This window comes from Leptinotarsa decemlineata, unplaced genomic scaffold, assembly GCF_025532065.1.
Source record: "Leptinotarsa decemlineata unplaced genomic scaffold, Ldec_3_MD MMD2_tig00026354_RagTag_RagTag, whole genome shotgun sequence".
NCBI classification, from domain to species: Eukaryota; Metazoa; Arthropoda; class Insecta; order Coleoptera; family Chrysomelidae; genus Leptinotarsa; species Leptinotarsa decemlineata.
Window position 1 is genome coordinate 4,115,853 of NW_027412702.1, and position 20,313 is coordinate 4,136,165.

A 20,313-nucleotide genomic window follows, 5' to 3' on the forward strand; every position below is an offset into this window, starting at 1 on the left:
TTAATCAACTCACGATAAATACTTATACCTAATCTCGAAGAAAATCCAAAACAAGTTTTTATTTACATTCCCTAAGAAAGTTTTGAATCAAATGAAGCACATCAATTTATACACTCCACAATTTAAATGATATCAAAACTTGTTGGGGTATTGACCCAATATCGCATTGAAAATTCATAGTTATGTTTCTTCATTGAATTGGTGAATTTTGCGACAAACTTTCATATGGTGTGGTGTGATGGGTTTAAAATAATTCCAAACCCATTTGCTCACAAATGTTTGGAGTGAGAAAAAGGTAATTCAATGTTCATATTGGAAAGCGACTATTTGAGATATATTTTTCTCAGTTTCTTTTCTCAGGAAGAATATTTAATACATGACGAAGTAAATAACTTTCGTCTAATTTCTACTGAGGTTTTCATTTGTTAAGACTAGTTTCGGTTTATTAAACCATTTTCAAGTAAATTTTCGACAACAATAATTATTTTCTTCATCCCATATTCAATATGAATTTCTACAAAATAAATAGGTGTTCAATCGAACAAGAAAAAAGATTCTATGCATGATTTGAACATCTTTGCGAAATGTTTTTTATGTATTTATTTTTCTTTTTATTCCTTTGGAAGTCTTCCACATTCTACGTCATGATGAAGAAGTAGAAAGCCAAAAGGGTTTTTTAGAATTTCTGTTCATGTAAATCAAAACGTATTCCAAAAAGATTTTGTTGTGAGATTTCCACTGAACAATTTTACAAAAACGCAACGCATGTTTCACCATACAATGGCTTCTTCGGGCGTGTCTGTACTTACTATATTCTGCATTTGAAGTACCTACATTTCAAGTACCTGATTTTCACCTATTGTAATGACTCAAATTACCTGAACATATGTCCCAATTTCCACATTTGAAAAAATATTTAGTAACGGGGAGTTATTCAGTTCTAATTGATCATTCAGTAAATTACCCGAATTCTTGAATCTATTGATTTCTAAACATTCTAGAAGATTGAGTTTCAATTCTCAATGTAACACGTCGTATTCATGATTGAACTCATATCTTTCTGCTTAAAGTAGGTTTGCAAATGTGAAATTGGTCTTTTTATTTACAAAACTACTTCTATGCTCTTTAATTCTTTGGGAAAATGTTCTCCCTGTTTGGCCAATATACAGTTTTGGGCAAGAGTCACAAGTCAACTCATATACTCCTGATCTACCCGACACCGAATTGTCGGGTTTTTATTGTTTTTAATAAATTTACTTGATTATTATTGGTTCTGTGAGCTACAGTTAACTGTTTTCCAAGAATTACTTATTAACTAATTCATTTCTGTAGCTACAAAATAGTTTACTGTACCAGTTCAACTGAAGATGCTAATGTGTAGTGAAACGCGTCTCGAGTAAAGTTCGTTTAGTCAAAATTGTTCAATTATTATTTGGATAGGGTTACAAATTTTAATCTAGTGACGAGTATATTCCTAAGACGTATTTCCATATAAGTGATTTTATGGAAAACAATGGAATCGTAATATAACTTAATTTTATTGAAAAGATTCACGTTTTTGAAATCTATTATTTAGATACTCATTTATTCCGATTTCAAACTTACAGTTTACTAAATATCAATGAATCCCTTCAAAAAAATGTATCAATTTTAGGAGAGAATTTTTCGATATCAATTGAATGTCTTATTGATAATTTCCCGTTTGACATTCGTTTGCAGCTGTTATATTTATTTACATGGATTTTTGAGTGTTCGAAAGACTGAAATCAATCAGAGACTAATTCAACAATTCTTCATTAAAAAATCTGGAAACAATTTCTCATTTTACTTATAAATTGTCAAGCGATTCTATGTAATCAGTTTGAATTTTTTTGTGAGAACAGTCAATAGAAAATAATTTAATGGATTAACTTACCTGCAGTTGAAATATGGATAATCATCTATTATCTAGATGGCCTTCTGATATGTTTCTTGTTAACTTGGGAAAAGCGGTGAGTCCGATTCACATAATGATTATTGAAAATGTTCCGCGAATATTATACCTTGCCTTTTACCTGAAAAATGAATAGAAAAATAAGTTTCACATTTATATATACATGGTTACTGAAACACGCTTCGACATACATTACACTTATATCTTTCAAATTGACTTTTAATGAACGTCAAGAGGTAAAACCTCGTTAATCCTCATCTATCACAAGTTTCGATGTTTTGGAAATACTGTTTGTGAATGGAACATCTGGCAGCCCCATTTTTTATAATTTAGTGATTCTCAAACGATATATTTTGGTCTGTTTGCTATTGGTGAATGGAGAATATTGAAAATATTTTCGTAGGTAAATATTCAAAGAATTCTTTTCAAAATCCGGTCATTATGATTTTTTTAAATTTTAAATTTTTTGTTGTTGTTCATCAAATTCCAAAAATCTGGTAACCGATTGCAATACAATTTCAAAAGGGTTACATGAATGTGGTAATCTCCCAAAGAACGGAAGAAAGCAATTTTGATTCGAAGAAACTCTTTACTAAGATGTGTATATCATGCAAAGAAGTCACTTTCAGACACAAACTGGACGAAAAAGCCCTTTCGAAACAACTACATTCATATTAACATTCAATTACACGTTTTTGTAGAACTATCTAGTGAAAATCACACAATAAAGTGTTTTTAGAATACGTTAGTTATGGATTTTCATCAAGTATCGGCCGATTCGATCATATATCGAAAAAAATATTATAGAGAAGTAGAAAGCGAAAACTTTTCCCTAGAATTAATTTCTCTTGGGAAAAACAAACAAGTTACATGAATATTCTATTGAAAATAATCCATTGTATGTAATATTATTATACATTCATACGGCTTCGAAGTGACTGTATCTATCCTTAATTATAATTATTTGGGAGTTATGAAACCATCAGCAACTTCTTCAAATTATATATTACTCAAAATTTGTTACAGTTATGCCGATCTACTTTTGAACAAAACGTAAAATAAATATTTATTTAATGGTAAATTTCACTCAAACAACATATTGGATACTTGTGATGCACTGTTTGGAACCTTTGGTGTTGTAATGGATGAGTATTGGAGTTTTTTCCTAACACAAAACCGTCATTTCACCACCTCGACACGTGTTTCGATCACCAAGTGATCATCTTCAAGAGGAAGATTAAACTAATCCTATTTACAAAGTTATCCTCGTTTATGTCATAGGTACCTCTTCTAGGTACCTGTGTCTTAAGAGTCTTAAATTCATTTCACAATATTGGCTTATCTACTAGTCTTGAATTAATTTTACAATGTGTCCTTATATAATAGTCAGGTAAATCTAATATTGAAATAATATTTTAACAAGCTATATAAAATTATTTCACAATATTGCCTTATCTACTAAATTAATTTTACAATGTCTTCTTAAGTATTGGTCAAGTAAATATAATAATTAAAATATTATTTTATCATAATATTATTATGTTTACTCATTTCTACACTCTCATAGGCATCTAGATGCCTGTTGTTATTAATTGTCTAACTAATCTTAATGAACTGAAGTCTATGAAATGGGTTTGTTGCAAAATATGATGGCCGGCTGCTGAATTTTCAGGTCTTACTAAGTGCTAAGTGTTCCTTATATCTTATTTTGATGGATATTTTTGCCTGTCCATAATATTTCATACCCAGTTCCTTGAGGAACTAGGTATAATGATATAAGGAACACTTAGCACGAATTTATTCACGTTCTTTCGGTTGAAATGTTTATCCGGATTTTGGTTAATAAACAACCGTGATGTAGTATTAGTGCACCTGGATTTTCATAATAAAGTTCAATTAACGATAAATATTTCTGCAGTTGATTAAACGATTTTGAGCAAATAATAATAATACCAAAAAGGCACGGTCAAAAACTGTGAGATACTAAATGAATGGAGTTCTAAATACTATTGAAGAAAGATCGATGGAAACTCAGCATCTTGTTCACTAAATTGTGAATAGGCCAGTGAAGTAATTTTCAAATCAAAATCGGGCTAGCTGCACAATGAAAAGACGTTATACGTTCGTTTATTGCTAGATTTTTTAATAAAAATTTTTCCTGTCAAATTAAAAAATGGGAAGCGTTAAAAAAGAGAAATCGATGATCTTTCAAATTAGGTATCACTTGACCCATGATTACATGATCTGAGAATTTTGCCCGGCCGAGAGGGTGGAAGTGACAAGGTTGTATTTCCACTGACCCACCCTGTATACTAAATTTGTTGTTCAGTAAATATATCACTTATCAAAAACACTAGTATCACAAATTATATACAGGATAAAACAATATTGAATTGTTGTTTCACATGTTTCCTTTCGAAAATGATTCGTTTTTGAACTGGACGATGGATTATTATTAATAAATATTAGAAACCTTTTATTTTCGAAAAATGTTAGTAGTTTTCAAGCACTTTTTCAAATAAACTGGTTCGATCATAATAAACTTGAAGTAACAATGATTTAAAGTAATATACTTTAGACATTTCGTATTCGATTGGTGAATAATTTATTGTACTATAAAATATATTTATGTACACACTCAAAACCGATTTTGTTCTATTCTGCGGAGAATATATTACTCACCCCTCCCTCAACAAAAGATACATGTGAAAGATTGTATGGAAAGGGGTTGTGAAGACATCAAAAACTTTCATGGGATAAGTGCTTTGAGAGAGATGATTCGTGCAAATGCTGTGCTCGTTATTTTCTTATCTTTTAATTTCCGTTCCAATATTAGGAAAGTTCGCCAGGAACTTTGTTGAAAACTAATTAAAATTTGAGTATCAGAGTCCACAAGTTTCGCGTTAGTTTTACTAATTCATAAGTATAAATGAAGGCATATTGGAACATAAATTTCAGAGGCTCAGTATTTCACAGCAACTTTCATGTAGGTACGAATGAACTAAAATGAAGATATCAGAGTAGGTAACTCATGGAACCGATTTATAATTTTATTATAGAAAAAGTAATGTTGACTTTTCATGGTACTGGAGAATAGGAACAATGAAAAATTAACGTTCGTTCATAAGTTTGCCTGTCAATTACGTTTTCTGTTCGACATATTATTTATAGGAGTGGTAGCTTCTGTTCTTAAGAAATGTAAGGTGAGAACGGGTGCCTTCTTTATTATCGAATATCTAGAGCTCCATTCCTCAACAGTTGTTCATTCCAGTTCAGTTGAATATTCAACAAAATATTCAGTTAAATAAATACATGACATGAATAACTATTTTATGTGCTATTTTGAATTCATCAAAAAGTCGCGAATAACACAAGCATAGAATATACTTGTATTATGCCTATTCTCTCAATTTCAATGAATCCTTACAACTATAGAAAACAAAACAAAAATTTTTCATACTATTGGTTATATAATATATTGGAAAGAGAAAGTAAATGCAGTGGACCAAAGAAAGGAGCGAGAGCGGGCAGAGCCGTAGCGAAATGAAAAACCAGGGGGGGAGGGAATCCAAATTTTCACAACCCAATCACCAAAATTTCCCAACCCCACCAGAAAAATTTCCCAACTTTCGAAAAAATGAAAGCCGAGGGATTAGTTACTACTATAATATATTAATTTTTTACTTAGCTATCCAAGGATTTGCTGAATGCTTATGCCCATTAATGTATTCACAAACAAAAATAAGTTTTGGTAATTATAAAAATGATAATAGGAATTATTCTACTTTGGACCAAGGTCCTTGGTGTTCCACCAATGTATGGAAATTATTGTTTCTACCTTCACGGCCCGAAATTTCCCAACTTTTCCTAGTCGAAATAACAGCGAAAACTTGGGAATTTTGTAAAATTGTCACTTCAACATGTGTTGACTGTTCAGGACTGTTCTCTTAATTGTGAGAAATTAAACTTTTTTGAAGTTTTCAAACAACTCAAAATTTCAAAGTATGGGATCTCCAAGTTATGCATGTTGGGAAATCCCAACCTTCTCCTGGTTCGTTTCCTTTTCTTATTACCTCTCCCTTTCTTTTCTCTCATTTTTATTTATTTCATTTTTATTCATTATTTTACTATTATTTTTCTTCACGGCCCAAAATATCCCAACTTTTTCCCAAGTCGAAAAAGCAGGGGGTGAGGCTCCCGCCCATCTCCCTCATGGCGACGGCCCTGAGAGCGTGTATTTCACGAATGAATACTCTTTGGCATTTTCGTATGATAAGATAAATTTGTGTCAGTTTTGTACTAGGGGATTCAATAGATATTATTTAACATTGTTGCATTTTCAGCGAGGTATAATTTTTTTTTTTAATTTGGGAACAGGTGCTGGGAACATATTGTAGAGTGTTGGTACAAAAAAGAAAACAAATCTCTGAGTATGGGTCTTGTGAAACAATGGTAGTTGTATTTTTTCAGTGAATCTACTGACTTTGGATTTACAATGATCATATTTTTCAATGTTAGAATAAATCCACATTTCGATATATAGGACATCATATATCCATATTATTGTATCTTGAGCCAACAAAAAAATATACTCGAATCTCAACATTATAATATACTTCTTTCTTCTTCTAATTTACAAATTTTCAACGGATATCTCAATTAACCAGTTCATTTCCGGATGATGCCATTTTGGTTAACGAGTCGCCCGTTGGTGTGTGGAAAATAAATTTCATTCATATTATTTCCAACGTAATTTTGATAATGTTGATTCTTATGTTAATTTTTATGCACAATTCAGTTTCCCTACCAACGAACAGTTTTTATTGGCAAAGCAAATCGAATCTCACTCTACATCAAAAAGTTGACTTTTTGGAAATTTATATTTATACCTACTGACAATTTTTGTTTCATTCACACTGATCATCTTCAAGAGAGTTCTACTTGATTTATCAATTCCTTAACACATTTGTCATCGTGATAATGTAAATATAAATATTCGTATTGAACAAATACTTCATTGTGACATGTTATGACAGTTCAACTCTTATTTCTCTATACTGGGTGGATGAATAAAAACGATACATCCATATATAACCATGAGGGTGAAGTGAAATGTTATTTTGAAGAATTGATCTTATTCGCAGTAGTCTTTGAAATTTTGAATTTCCTTTTTCAGTTTTGTAAACAATTTGAACTTGTTTGGGTGCTTTTTACTTATACAATCGTTTCAGACAAATCTAACCAGATTTGTTGTGGAAAATTAAATTTTTCAGATGTACTTTTCAACAAAACTCTCTAGTCGAATCATAAAAATCCACTACTACTTCAGAGTAAATATGATAAATAGTGCTTCATTGAAGAAATGAAAAATCGGCGTTTGTTTGCGTTTTTTTTCAATATTAATAGTTTCCGTTTGCTATAAAAAAAAGGATAAAACGTGGTCTTTCAAAAATTTGCGAATGAATTGATATTTTTTAAATTTACTCACTTTAAAACGAAATGAGAGTACATGGAAACTGACGGCGGCAGTTTTTAATATTTTCAACCACCGAATTTAAAAAATTATTGTAACAATAAATATAGTAGGAGGTAGATTTGAATATTTTCCATAGATGAATCTAATTTTGAAATTATCCTGAAATGCGTCATAGAAAAAGTATAATATTCTACTCGGGAAAAATAGTCATTGCTCGCTGAAATCACTTACAATACTCTCTTTCGGCTTTTCTCCACAAATTTTATTACCACGAGTAATGACCACATTTTTTCCTAGAAGAATAATATACTATTAAGTATCATTAATTTTCTTCAATCAGATTGGTATTTTATTGTTGAAAATTTACATTGATAAATAATTTTAATTATCAAAGAGTAAACTTTCACGATTGAAGAAAACTATTTCTATCGCAGTCGAAGACGAAACGTGCAACATGAAAACCAGTAGATCATGGCAATCAAACTCAGCAAATAACTCCAGCTATATTTCAATTATAATCATTAATATCAAGAAAAACAAAATTCTGTTTATCTATTCACTCTAGAAATCTTCAAAAGTATTTTTCATTACAATAATTACTAGAATCGTTCATCTTGAGGTGAACAGCTGCCCCAAATAATTTTTTAATTTCATTTCACCTGGTATGTAACAGTCATCACAATTTTCATTTCCATTTATTCCCAACTGCCACCTTAATTAGCCGTATACGTTACACAAAAGCGACTTAAAACTTGAGAAACCCGTCTGGGAAATTATGTTAGGTTCTCTCATTATCCATCCTACGTTGTTTTTCTTTTCTTCAAACAAAACCTTCCTTATTTATCTCCTGAAGTTTGCACCCTCATTTCTAACTTTGCCAACCCCGGGTTTAAAATCTCCCTCTTTACAGTCCCAGCGAACGAGCCGAAACCAACCCCTAATTCCATCCTGAATAGCGACTATTTTGGTTTGGGGTGGCATCTAAACCGAACACAAATATCCCTCTCTAGAAAACTCAACCCTCATCCCTTAAGTATATGCCTTAGATATTTTATTTAAGATATTCGCCCTTTCACTGTAATAGTATAAGGGTGATATTTGTATGATTTTTGTGCCAAAATGGCGTAGTATTTAATGTAGGGAAAGTAATTCTAATTTGAATTTCTCAATGTAGATTTCAGATTTTAGTTCTGTTTAAGTTCAAGGAGGATTTTATGGAGGTATAATTGCCCTCCGGCAGGTTTCAAATTAAATGAAGGAAAATGTTTTATTAGTTTGTGTAACTGGGGATTTTGCGATATGAATAGTAGCTCTAGAGGTATATTTAGGAGTGTGGTGAAATTTCAAATGTAAACACCTTCCACTATAGTTTTGGCCTGAGATTGCGAGTGGTCAAATATGAATTAGTATTTACAAATTCACGGGACTCACAATAAACTGAATGCTTCACTAAAATAAACTGAGTCAGAACATAAGAATTGTGCTCAATATTGTTGTAGCTTCGATCTATGAATGAAAACTCCATAAAAAATCTGCTTATATGTAGCCATTACAAATTTTCATTTTTTATGGGGATCAAAAAAAGGTAATCATCCGGTATGGGTCAACCTTTTTGGCAACAAGTTCACTGATGTATCACACGGGTATTTCTAAACTTTCAAAGTTCATTCAAATTAACTCTAAGCTGGGCAAGTTTTTTTCTAATTCAACCGACTCATGGTTTCCGATTTCTCCATGCTGACCTTCTTTATCTTAGACACATTGTATATTGTGGATTTTGAAATATTTCGTTTGATTTAATGTAATGCTTCATAACAAATAGTGACTTTAGAAAGTATTTCTTTCGAAGGAGGTATATGACGAAATGGAAATTTCCGTGGTAGGTTATTGTTATACATTTGTTTAATTTCACTGAAGTAAATTTGTTCTTTTCATTTTCCATTGAATTGTAACACATCACATATCTTCGATTGATATCACCTCTCAAGGATTTGTAAGTATTTAATTACCTCATGATCTACTAACAAACCACGAGGTAATTGGGAATCAATACAATAATGATTCTGAGCGATGAGTTCATCTATTTTTCATGTTTCTGATTGTATACTTCTATTCGATTAATCACTATAGTCATTATACTGCGTCTACATTATTTTTAGTTTTTGTATAATTTATATGACATCCATGGTACATGTTCTGCTCACATTTGTTCCAATCAGAAAACTGGGTGTCACGAGTTACGGAGGGAAAGGGTCTCGATGGAAGTGACTATTAGAAATGTTATCATTTCTCTTACTGAAGGTATATTGGAGATGGCAGAAATGGTGATTTTTTGGTTTTCACTCAAAACAACTTCATCTTGAATAGCTATGTCTGTCTCAAAAAATTTTGCTACGTTTCAGAAAATTGATGATAGTAGGTACTTTCCATCAGGGTGACATCGATCGAATAAAAGAGCATTATTAAATTATCAGTTTCATTTGTACTTGACAGTTTATACTTTTCAAATTGAATATGTGACTCTAAAACAATATCTTAAAGTATTTCATTCAGGAATGAAACAACAATAGAAAAGTCAAGTGAACCAAATTTCAGGTAAATTTACCAACGAAGGTGTATTAGAGACATAACTCATTGCCTTTTAGACAAAGCTTCACATATTATGATCATTTATTCAAAAAGTAATATGACATCGTTGACAAATTCGATTTTGATTGAGCTCCTCAAAATAATAGAACCGCGTTCACCTCATGACTATGAAGACCTCTCGCACAAGGCGCATGTCAATCGCGAGATGACTGATACTTTTTGCGACTTATGGATCCGTCATTTCTTTAGAATCTTCGAAAAATATTGTAGCCTGTACTTGTTTGTACATTCTTTCGTTGACTGATTTATTCTTCAGGATCTAGTTTTGATTGTCCATAAATTGCTTCACTAAATCCGTTTCATGTAATTCATTCTCATACTTTAATATTTATCATATAATCATTTTTTCCCTTTGGATCTCCTTTTCACCACATATAAGCAACATCTGATGCTTCTGTGGTTTTTACGATGTTTGTTCAATTGTATGTATTACTTTAATTATTTCTTTTTGTAATTTGAATCTGGCTAAACATTATTATTATTATTATAAATGTTTTCTCATGTTCCTTTAAAGGTGTATTTTGCCAGCTTTCTTTATATTCCTCGTTGCTCCTTTTCTCGATCAGGATCCATACAATAGATTTTGGTACTCCATGGCTAATTCAGGGCCCTAATATGAAACTGTTAATCGATGTGTAGTCCAATTATGAGCATTTCATTTTCCTGTAATTCCTGAGTGTCAAGCAGCGAGTACAGTCCACCAGTTTTTTCACTCCATCATGGAATTTCCAGGCCAATCTCTTATCACTCTAGCGGTTTGTAAGAACAATTCCTTGTGCGTTATGACATTTTATACACTTCCACTTAGAATAAAGATGTTTCCTAATCTCCACAGTATACTTCAGTTCCCGTCCCATGTTCAGTTATGGTTATAATTACTATGTGTTTGCCATAAGCAAGTCAAAATAAAGTTTTCCATACATGTGAGTGACTCCTTACCTCTAGAGAATATTGATCTCTCTTTAGGAAACGAGGAAGTGTGAATTCATTAGGACAACTCATTCGCAATTGTAAAGCACATACAAGCTATTGCTGGGTCATTCTGGTACCAACGGACCAGAGGAGTTTGACCCATCTAACTCTTCATTTGGACCAATTCTTCAAAGTAGTTATTATGATTATAGTAGAACCTCAAGATTATATCAGCTCCACACAAATTTCCAGAAATCGTAATCGTATAAATTCAGAGGGTTGATGGTCAGTGTTCATTCACAACAACTCTGAGATACAATAATTTATCTGACATTGGCGAAATAGTTATTGATTACTGAAGACGTATTTCGAATGTGTCAGACGTTTTAAGACAGGCATGAAGCAAATTCTTTGAACAATATGAGTAATAAAAGGCTTTTTGGGTTCTGTATCGAATGTTGTGATATCGCTATTATCACAGGTTTGACCCTAAATCTAACCTGAAATCGACCATAAGTCACTATTAGCAGATATTTACAAATCAGTTGAACAAAAGTACGGAATGGTCATAATGTATGCGCTATCTTAAACTGAAGGAAACTCAAGAGAGTAAAAAATCATTTGAAGAAACAATATCTAAAATATATAATGAGTAGAATTCAAACAAATGAAGAACTATATTCACTAGTCATGCCTAACATATCGCATTCAAAATACAATTAAGAAATGAAAAATTTTGAGAGCTAGGTTTGATTTAAAGAAAAAACTAAACGGAGAGTTTATTTGAGAAAATTTTGTGGGTGTATTGATATGATAATCAACATAATGACAAAAAGCATATTTGCTTTTACCGTTTTGAAGACACCTGCAACGATTGTTGTATTTTGCTGTGAGCTCCTGGTTTTCTTCTCTAGACAGTGAGCAAAAGACAAAATATTCCAATTAGCTCTTCACATCCAACCATTTCAATGACAACATACTATTTAGTCGAGAGTGACACGTGTTTTGAGCACAATATAAGACCACGTGAACCAAAGAATTTCAGGAAGTATATTTTTATCACTGTATATTACGGAATTTCTATCAGTGGATTAGGTCATTTCACAAGAATAATTGAAATGACAAAAATGACTGAATTTTCATTCGTTTCAAGAATTTTCAAAAGTGAAATAATGATTTCATTTTTCAGATGTATTAAAATTATCTTTCTGTTTACTAATTCTTGGAATGTTTTCCTCTAGATAAGTGAATCTAGGCTCCGTTTCCCAACTATAGTTAATTTTTCACACCTATTCCTAAAATCGTTCAATATATTCCACAACGTGAATAACGTAATTAATTGTTTTATCTAGTAGATATATGGATGAGTAATTGGAAACTAGCAATATAATATGCACCCTACATTGGGAAGACGACTGATTAGGTTAAAAACTTCAGAATGAGAATGAAGCACGAACACGGAAAATGATTTAAAACGGAAAATAATTATTCACGAATTTGGATAGTCGATGGAGATAAAAGACATCGGATGCTGAATATAATTAATTGAAAGTTGAAGCCGAAAGTTTGGAAAATACTTCTATACATAAATTATTCATAATAAGAATTCAGTATTAATCTTGAAATTACACCTCGCTAGGAATAACACGTTAAAAGGTAAGACCTCGTTAGATCTTAGCTCGCACAAGTTTCTCAACATCTGAGAGTTGTCGTTCGTATGAGGGCGACAGCTGATTTACGGAAAAACAGTTTTTTTTAAACACTATCTGATATATTTTGTTGTATATGCAAAATTATACTTTTTCAGCATAACATAATTAAAAGTGTTTGCAGTAGTTATGAAACAGAAAAACAACATTAGAGAATAAAAAGTATCTGTCGAATACATACCCAAAAACTTAAAAACTGGTTAGGGCCACCTTTATGCCAAAATCTGGAATGTTAGACAGGATTCAGTACTTGAGACCAGGGCCGTAGCGAAAAGAAAAACCAGGGGGGAGGGAATCCAAATTTTCCCAAACCACCAGCAAAATTTTCCAACTTATGAAAAAATGGAAGCCGGGATTAGTTATTACTATAATATAATAATTTTCTTAGCTATCCAAAGATTGGCTGAATGCTTATGCTCGATAAGGTATGCACAAACACAAATAAATTTTGGTAATTATAAAATTAATAATGGGAATTATTCTACTTAAGGCCGAGGTCCTTGGTCTTTCAACATATCCACCGTGTATAGGAATATTCAACACAAATGAAAGGAAACAACACTTAAATAATATTGTGCTTATTGTTTTCTACTATTATTTTTTCTGTCTTCACGGACCGAAAAAACTGCGGAAAGTATGGTTGGGAAATCCCAACCTCCTCCTGGTTCTTTTCCTTTTCTTATAACCTCTCTCTTTCTTTTCTCTCATTTTCATTTTTTTGATTTTTATTAATTTTTTTACTATTATTTTTTTCTATCTTCACGGCTCAAAATTTTCCAAATTTTCCTCCCCCCCATGGCGACGACCCTGCTTGAGAGCAATTAGTATCATGTCATTTGTATTAAAAACATTACTTGATAGAAATATTTGAACCAGTTCCGGACCATAATGAGCTATGTAAATGAACTAGTCATCCTATTCCATGGCAAATAGGTATAATATGGTATGCAGTGAGTTGACGCATGCAGCTGGCCCTAAATATTATAACAAGATGAACCGAGAAACGCTGAACATAACCCCGAAGAAGTCGATAATAGTAGCGTTCTCCAAGAGGACCAAGACCAATAGCTTAGGACTTTTTAAACTTTCAGATGAGATGAAGTATTGACGAAAGTCAAATATCTGGAAGTGATACTAGACTCTACGTTGACCTGGAATGAACTACTAGAAAGAGTAAAAAGAAAGGCAGAGGTACTGGAGAGTGTACTGGAGTATGTACTCTATGATGGTTAAACCTGTGACAATATACGATTTTATGTTACGGGCAGAAATTTACATTTCAGTTACCCAATCGGTCAATACACATCAGTCTTCCTGATGAAGTGTATGCACTAATATAATTTATTTATTTATTTCATGAACTATTCTACAGGATGAACCCAAGTACAGAATTAGGGAGTAACAGTGGCATTTACAAATATGTACTTACATAATATACTTTGTGAGTCTATGGAAAATTAAAATAAAAACAGAACTGTCACTTAGCTAAGAAATGTCTTTCGATTTGTATAATCTGGCAGTTGAATCTATCATGACTAACATAACTAGAGGTATCGCACATTGTATAAATTGGAGATTTTTTCATTATATTTGTACGCGAAGTGTTGAGATAAAATGTGATACTATTCCTAGATGACCGTCTAGGAACCCAAAAATTCAACATATGTAACAGTTGAGAGCAGGTGATGATATTGTTTATGACCTTAAATAAAAAAAGAAATGAATAATATTTCCGCCTCATCTCGATTTTACAAAAATTGTGAGTTTCAAGTAATTCATGATGGAGTATTACTACATTAGGATACGTGCTTTCAAGTGTGAAAGAGATTTATTTTAGGAAGCGTCTCTGTAGCTTCTAGATGATTTATATGAACCTGATAGTAGGAACGCCACAAGAGGGACATTTATTTCAGACATCAAAAAATATGGACCAATATTTCCACAGGCAGTCAGGCTGCACTGGAACACTAATGAACCCAAACCAAAAACAAAAATGAGTCGTATATGATGAAAGATACAATAAAAAGCCTATACCTTTTTTGTGAAGTATATGAAATGAAAATAAATGATTACGTTATGTTTTTCTGGTGACGCCAACTTGGTTGATAAAAATTGCACCGAAAATGTGTTAATAATAATAATGTCTCTATTTCCAATGAAAAATAAAATATTCTACGGTATTCTCCTTATGCTACTCAGAAATCCCAAGAGGGAGTTCATCTGAGGGTGCTCTACCACTCAACTCTTGCTATTTTGAATTTTATTATGTGAGTTAAAAAACTAATCTAGCTTTTCCTAAAACATAAATCCACACCACACAGTTTTTTGCATTTCTTAGGTTACTTGAATATTCTTCAAAAAAAATAGAAAAGACTAATAGAAAAGATACAGTTTTGTTTTGAGATTCCTGTTCAAAGTCTAGCCACACTTGCTTATTCTCAAAGAACAAACTAGTTTCCCTACACTCCTAACCTCACTTGAGATATTTATTATAATTTCATTCTGTAGGATAGCCTGATTATTTTTGTAAACTATTAATTTCAAATTGTTTTCTGTGAAGTTCTTTTTTCTTGTCCTTGAGTATGGATCACACTCGAATTATTCTCCAACAAAAAGGAAAGCTTTCTTCTATTGCAGGTCGAAAGTCTACCACTAGTTCAATGAATACTTTTCAAGAACGATGATGGTACCAGAACATCTTCATTGGTGTTGAACCGTTTTGGTTTTATGATGTTTTTTCCTAAAAACCAGATAGTGGGATACAAATTATTTAGAAAGTGAATTTTCTTGATCTATCGATCACATTGTGTGATGTAGTCCTTGGAATTCTATCCATTTTTCTCGATTATTTAAATTTCTTCATTTTCGAGTAAACTTCTTTACTTTCTGACATTTTTTTCCTTCAATGACTAGTTGGACTTTCATGGACTTATTACTAATTTTATAATTTTTTGGAATGAACATATAAAGCCTCAACATTGGACTTATCTGATTCAAGAACCTAACTATCACCTAACCTACAGTGCAGATGGAAAACAGCGTTACCTCATTTCCTAAACTCGTAGTTATTACGTCTCTTCCATTTACACCAAACTTTTCTCTGTATAGTGCCGCTGTAGATTGACATTTAAATTATATTCGCATTCAGTCCTTTATAAATTATATTCGCTCAAGAGAAAGACGAGAACTTAACGAATAGACTCTAAGTCTGCCTCCCTTATTTCTAACTAAATAAATGAGTTTGGCTTTGATGAATAAGGCGCAAGGAAAGTGCTTTGTTTCAAAGATTAATTTAGTAATGTATCCATTCGTCTTTGTTTTCATCAAGTCCTTTCAAAGTACATGTAAAAGCCCGATTCGGCAGTGGGGATCCAATTTAACACCTTATTCATCGCTTTTGTACAGACTCTGGAAACTTTTTCTCTAGAATTTCCATTGTGCTTGTTCTGAGGCTAAGTTGAACTATTTAGATTGTTAGTTGGATGACAATCTCGAACGGGAATGTTCTACTGGGTGCTCTTTCCAATGATGAATGGAAGTTGAAAATATATTGAAGGAGAACTATTATTTAAAGTGCAGTTTCTGAACGCTCATTCATCATTTCGTGATGACGAAGAAACTTGGTCTTCCAATCATACTACATATAGATATTGTCTTTAGATATATGCCATTATAGACTAGTTATTTCAAACATTGGAATTTCAAAAAAACAGAAGAATATAAAAACTTTGAGAATAAAAAATATGAAAAATAAATATCTGTTCAATCGTTTGAAATGAAACGATATCCTCAAACAACAAATTGAGGCATACGTTCTCATCCTCGTTAGATTATGAATGTGATATCTGAACTGCATGTTTTTATTGCAAATAATTCCAGTTATCATTCCAAGAGGTGAAGAACCACAAAAGTATTGTGTGTAGACAAATTTTGCAAATACTTCAAGAGCTTTGACAACAAACTTCATTCATCATTTTTTCATTTTCTAAAAAGAACATTTCTAATCTGATAATCTTTGTATGATTCCAGTGGCGAATTTGCTTTTTCAGCTGCAGGAAATCCCGGAAAAACCTGTAGCACCACATTATCTCAAAATCTTGATCTGCCAATGTCTTCTCTTTCATAAAACAAATTGTAGGATATCTCCAGAGGCTCCAATAAATTCAATACATCCACCAAAACACGACTATCGTCAAACTTAAACCAGTCCGTTTCGTCTTTGACCAAGGCGTAATAATGACCAGATTCAACGCCAGAACCACAGTGAACAATGACTAAATGAAGAGTATAATAGTGGTCTGCTAGATTGAAGTGTTCATCTATTTCGAACCTTCGTCAGAGTTTGGTGCTTCCGTAAGAGATTGAGTCATGTTTGAAGATCATCAATGCTATTATTAGATTGACTGGTGCCTCAGCTATACTTGTTTTCTTATAACAGTCGGTTAGTTTGGCGCATGTTTGGCAATACAGTCGATCATCACCTGTTAAAAGTTCCATTTTCAGATGATTTATTAATAAGCTTTGCACGGACTGGTTATTAGTCATATAGGAAACGCTAGTTGAAGTTCCAGAAATTCACATAAGTTTTTGCTACCTCTTGAACAGTCACTACAAAGTAAACAAGTGCTGATTTTTCCAGCAAAAGATTCACAAATACAAGACGAGATAGACTGTACGAAATCATTCAAACCAGAGCGGTCAGGAGTATTGATTCTGCTATTTTTTTGCTTACAAGAACCCCAAGAATTCGGAACAATCCTCTTGTTGTTCTAACGAGTATCTAGTGGACTTCAAAGACTTCAGGAAATCGGTTGGTGGGAAAGATGATACATTCTTACGAAACTGCGGCTGCATGAAGAGGTGTTTGAGTTTGGTGAATAAGTAGGAAACATTCTCGTTCCCGTTCATTGTTAAAACCTGGTTCTTGAAATTCTTGTTGTTTTATAATTTCATGATTTGTATTCAAGAGATGTTAAAATGTGTTTTTATAGAAATATTAAATCTTTGTATTACTTCCGTATCTATTACATTATTAGATTTTCACCTTTGTAATTGTCATCTTGTTCGATAAATGAAACGAAAACCAATGGCTTCAGGATTCAACAGATACCTACCCGTATTCTTTTTATCGTATTTACGATGTTTTGATAACATGATAACTAAAAATGATATTGATAGGTACTAAAAGATTGCTTTCAAATAATTGAAAGGTTACGAAGATCTCTATATAATGGGCACTGACATTGCATCAGGAGTGATTCACGAATATACAAGTACACGATGTTATATGAAATTTGAAATCGTAAGAAAACCTAGGCTTGAATAAAAATGCAATTTTTAAATAGGTTATTGTTGAAAATAATTTTTGAAAAGGTATTAAAGAAATGAACAAGTTTCCGCTTGATTACAGGTTTCCATATATCTACGCAAGCTTGGATAAATGGGTCGTTGGACAAAATATATGCAGCTTCTTTGAACTTCCTTCTGAACCAGTGTTTCTCCCTGTGGATGATTTCAGCTTGGGACCACTTGATTTTATATTGATGCGGCAATGCGGACTTTCAAGGGCCTCTCAATTTCATCGATATAGGATTTGCCGCACTCACAGAGTATCCGGTTACTGCAATTCTTGGAATCGCAGTCCGCGTTTGGTGTTCCTTGTCGAGAACTTTCTTCGTATCCACTAGGATCTTGATGATTTCTCATTTGCTAAATTGATGGTGGTTGGATTCGTGATTCAAATATTGTCCTGTGTTAGTGAGTTTTCAGTATACAGTATTCAGTAAACAGTCAGTATAGTGTCGGTTCCAAGCTGAGATCATTCACAGGAAGAAACACTGGTTTGAGAGGAAATTTAATGACTCAATCAGCCAGCTAGCGCAATATATGGAAACCTGTAATCAAGCGAAAAAACTGTTAACTCCCGCCAAACCGGTCAAGCAGAGAGGGGATAGGTGAAAGCGTTCGAATGACCTTGAAATAGTCACCTCTAGGAGGAGTAGTCCAGTCATCACCCGATGACGATTGTGGATACCAACAATCGAAACGTCGTGAAATAACTTAGTTTGAAATCTTCTTTTTCAATTTTTTTGCTCATTTTTAATGTTCTCTTTATTTTTATTTTTACTCTGTGGTCATTTTCATCATTAATCTTGAATATTTTATTCGTTTTATTGTATTTTCTCTAACATTTTATTGTCTTATATGATTGATATTTCAGCTATTCATTCTAATTGTATTTGTTCTTTCATAGATTTCGAATCATATTTGAATCAAATTATATGTTCTGTAATATCTACCTGGGTTATGTTATTTATGGAAGGATAATAATTTGAATTGTTGCAATGTCACATTAGAAGGTAATTCATAAACCAGCAAATTTTGAATCATTCTTGAAGGACGAAACTTTTTATGTAGAATTACAAAGAAGTGATTTGACTCATTTGACATATCTTTCCAATTGAATTTCATATCTTGAAGATCAATATCATCCTTCACGGCCAGGGGAATATTATGGTTATAAAACCGAGTACCGTTAAATCAATCCCTTCTAAAGAACTTCAGCAAATAGAAGTTTCCCGGCGTCTTTCGAATCCCTTATTTCCATCAGCACCTGTATATGACTGCTGAAGTCGACTCGATGGTGTAAATAGTCGAAGTTCGGCTATATATCAGTCGCAGATGCATTTGACAGTAGTAAAATTAAATAGGACGCCTCTCGGCTTTAAGAAACGGAATACGAATGGCTTATTCCATTAAGCATTAAGTCCCCATTTTGTATTTCTCTGCTGACAAAGGTTGTGCTTACAAAATAACGTGCCAGGAATAGAGTATCGCGCCGGATGAATATAACATTTCGTGAGGGCGGGGAGGTGGAATTAGACGATTTGTACAAGATGAGATGGGTAGTGTTTGTTTTCAGTTACTTTGTTGTTGTTGAAAAGTTAACAAAAGCAAACAAATTCAGTATAAAGTACTACATTGAGTCATTTTCCACAGAAATCAAAACAAAAAGAGTCAAGCAACTCATTGCATTTTTCCGGCTCATAATTGGGGGATTAATTAATTTATGACAGGAGATTTGTCTTCTATGGACTATGTATGGGAATACTTGTATTCAAAATATTGTATATGCAGATCCTGCAACAAGTAAGGAGAATATTGTTAGAACCATTCAACGCCCTAGATGTCGATGAAATCAGTCGTTCTGGCATTTTTTCAACGTTTTATGGCCGTCGTGGTACTGTAAATAACAATTTGATGGGGAGAATTAATAAACGTCTGGAAGTTAACGGAAATGTCTTCGACCATATTCTGGAATAGTTTTAATATTTTGTGTGGAAAGAAAATGCAATATTTTGAATTTTCGGCCTTTTATGAAACATTCAGAATAAACATTTTTTAAATTTTAATTGATTGATTTTTAGAAAGAAAATTTTTGGCTTTCAACTACTCCATCTTGATAAAAAAATGTGGGAATCTTCCAAAGAAAGAAAGAAAGCAATCAATTTCAAAAGAAGTAACTCTATACATAGATGTGCAAAGATAGCTCCTTTCATATAAACATGAAATTACACGAAAGAAAAATCATTAAAAAAAAATACTTTTATATAAAATTCTTCATTCATCTGATA

At 32.5% G+C, this 20,313-nt stretch overlaps 1 long non-coding RNA gene across 1 annotated transcript in view; it reads right to left on the minus strand.

Annotated features, from left to right (window-relative positions):
* Positions 1-20,313, minus strand: part of LOC141486336 (uncharacterized) — a 63,682-nt gene that overhangs the window by 10,673 nt on the left and 32,696 nt on the right. The window contains exon 2 of the long non-coding RNA XR_012467779.1: positions 1,916-2,054. This is a non-coding gene — a long non-coding RNA (uncharacterized lncRNA). The remainder of the gene's footprint in view (positions 1-1,915; positions 2,055-20,313) is intronic.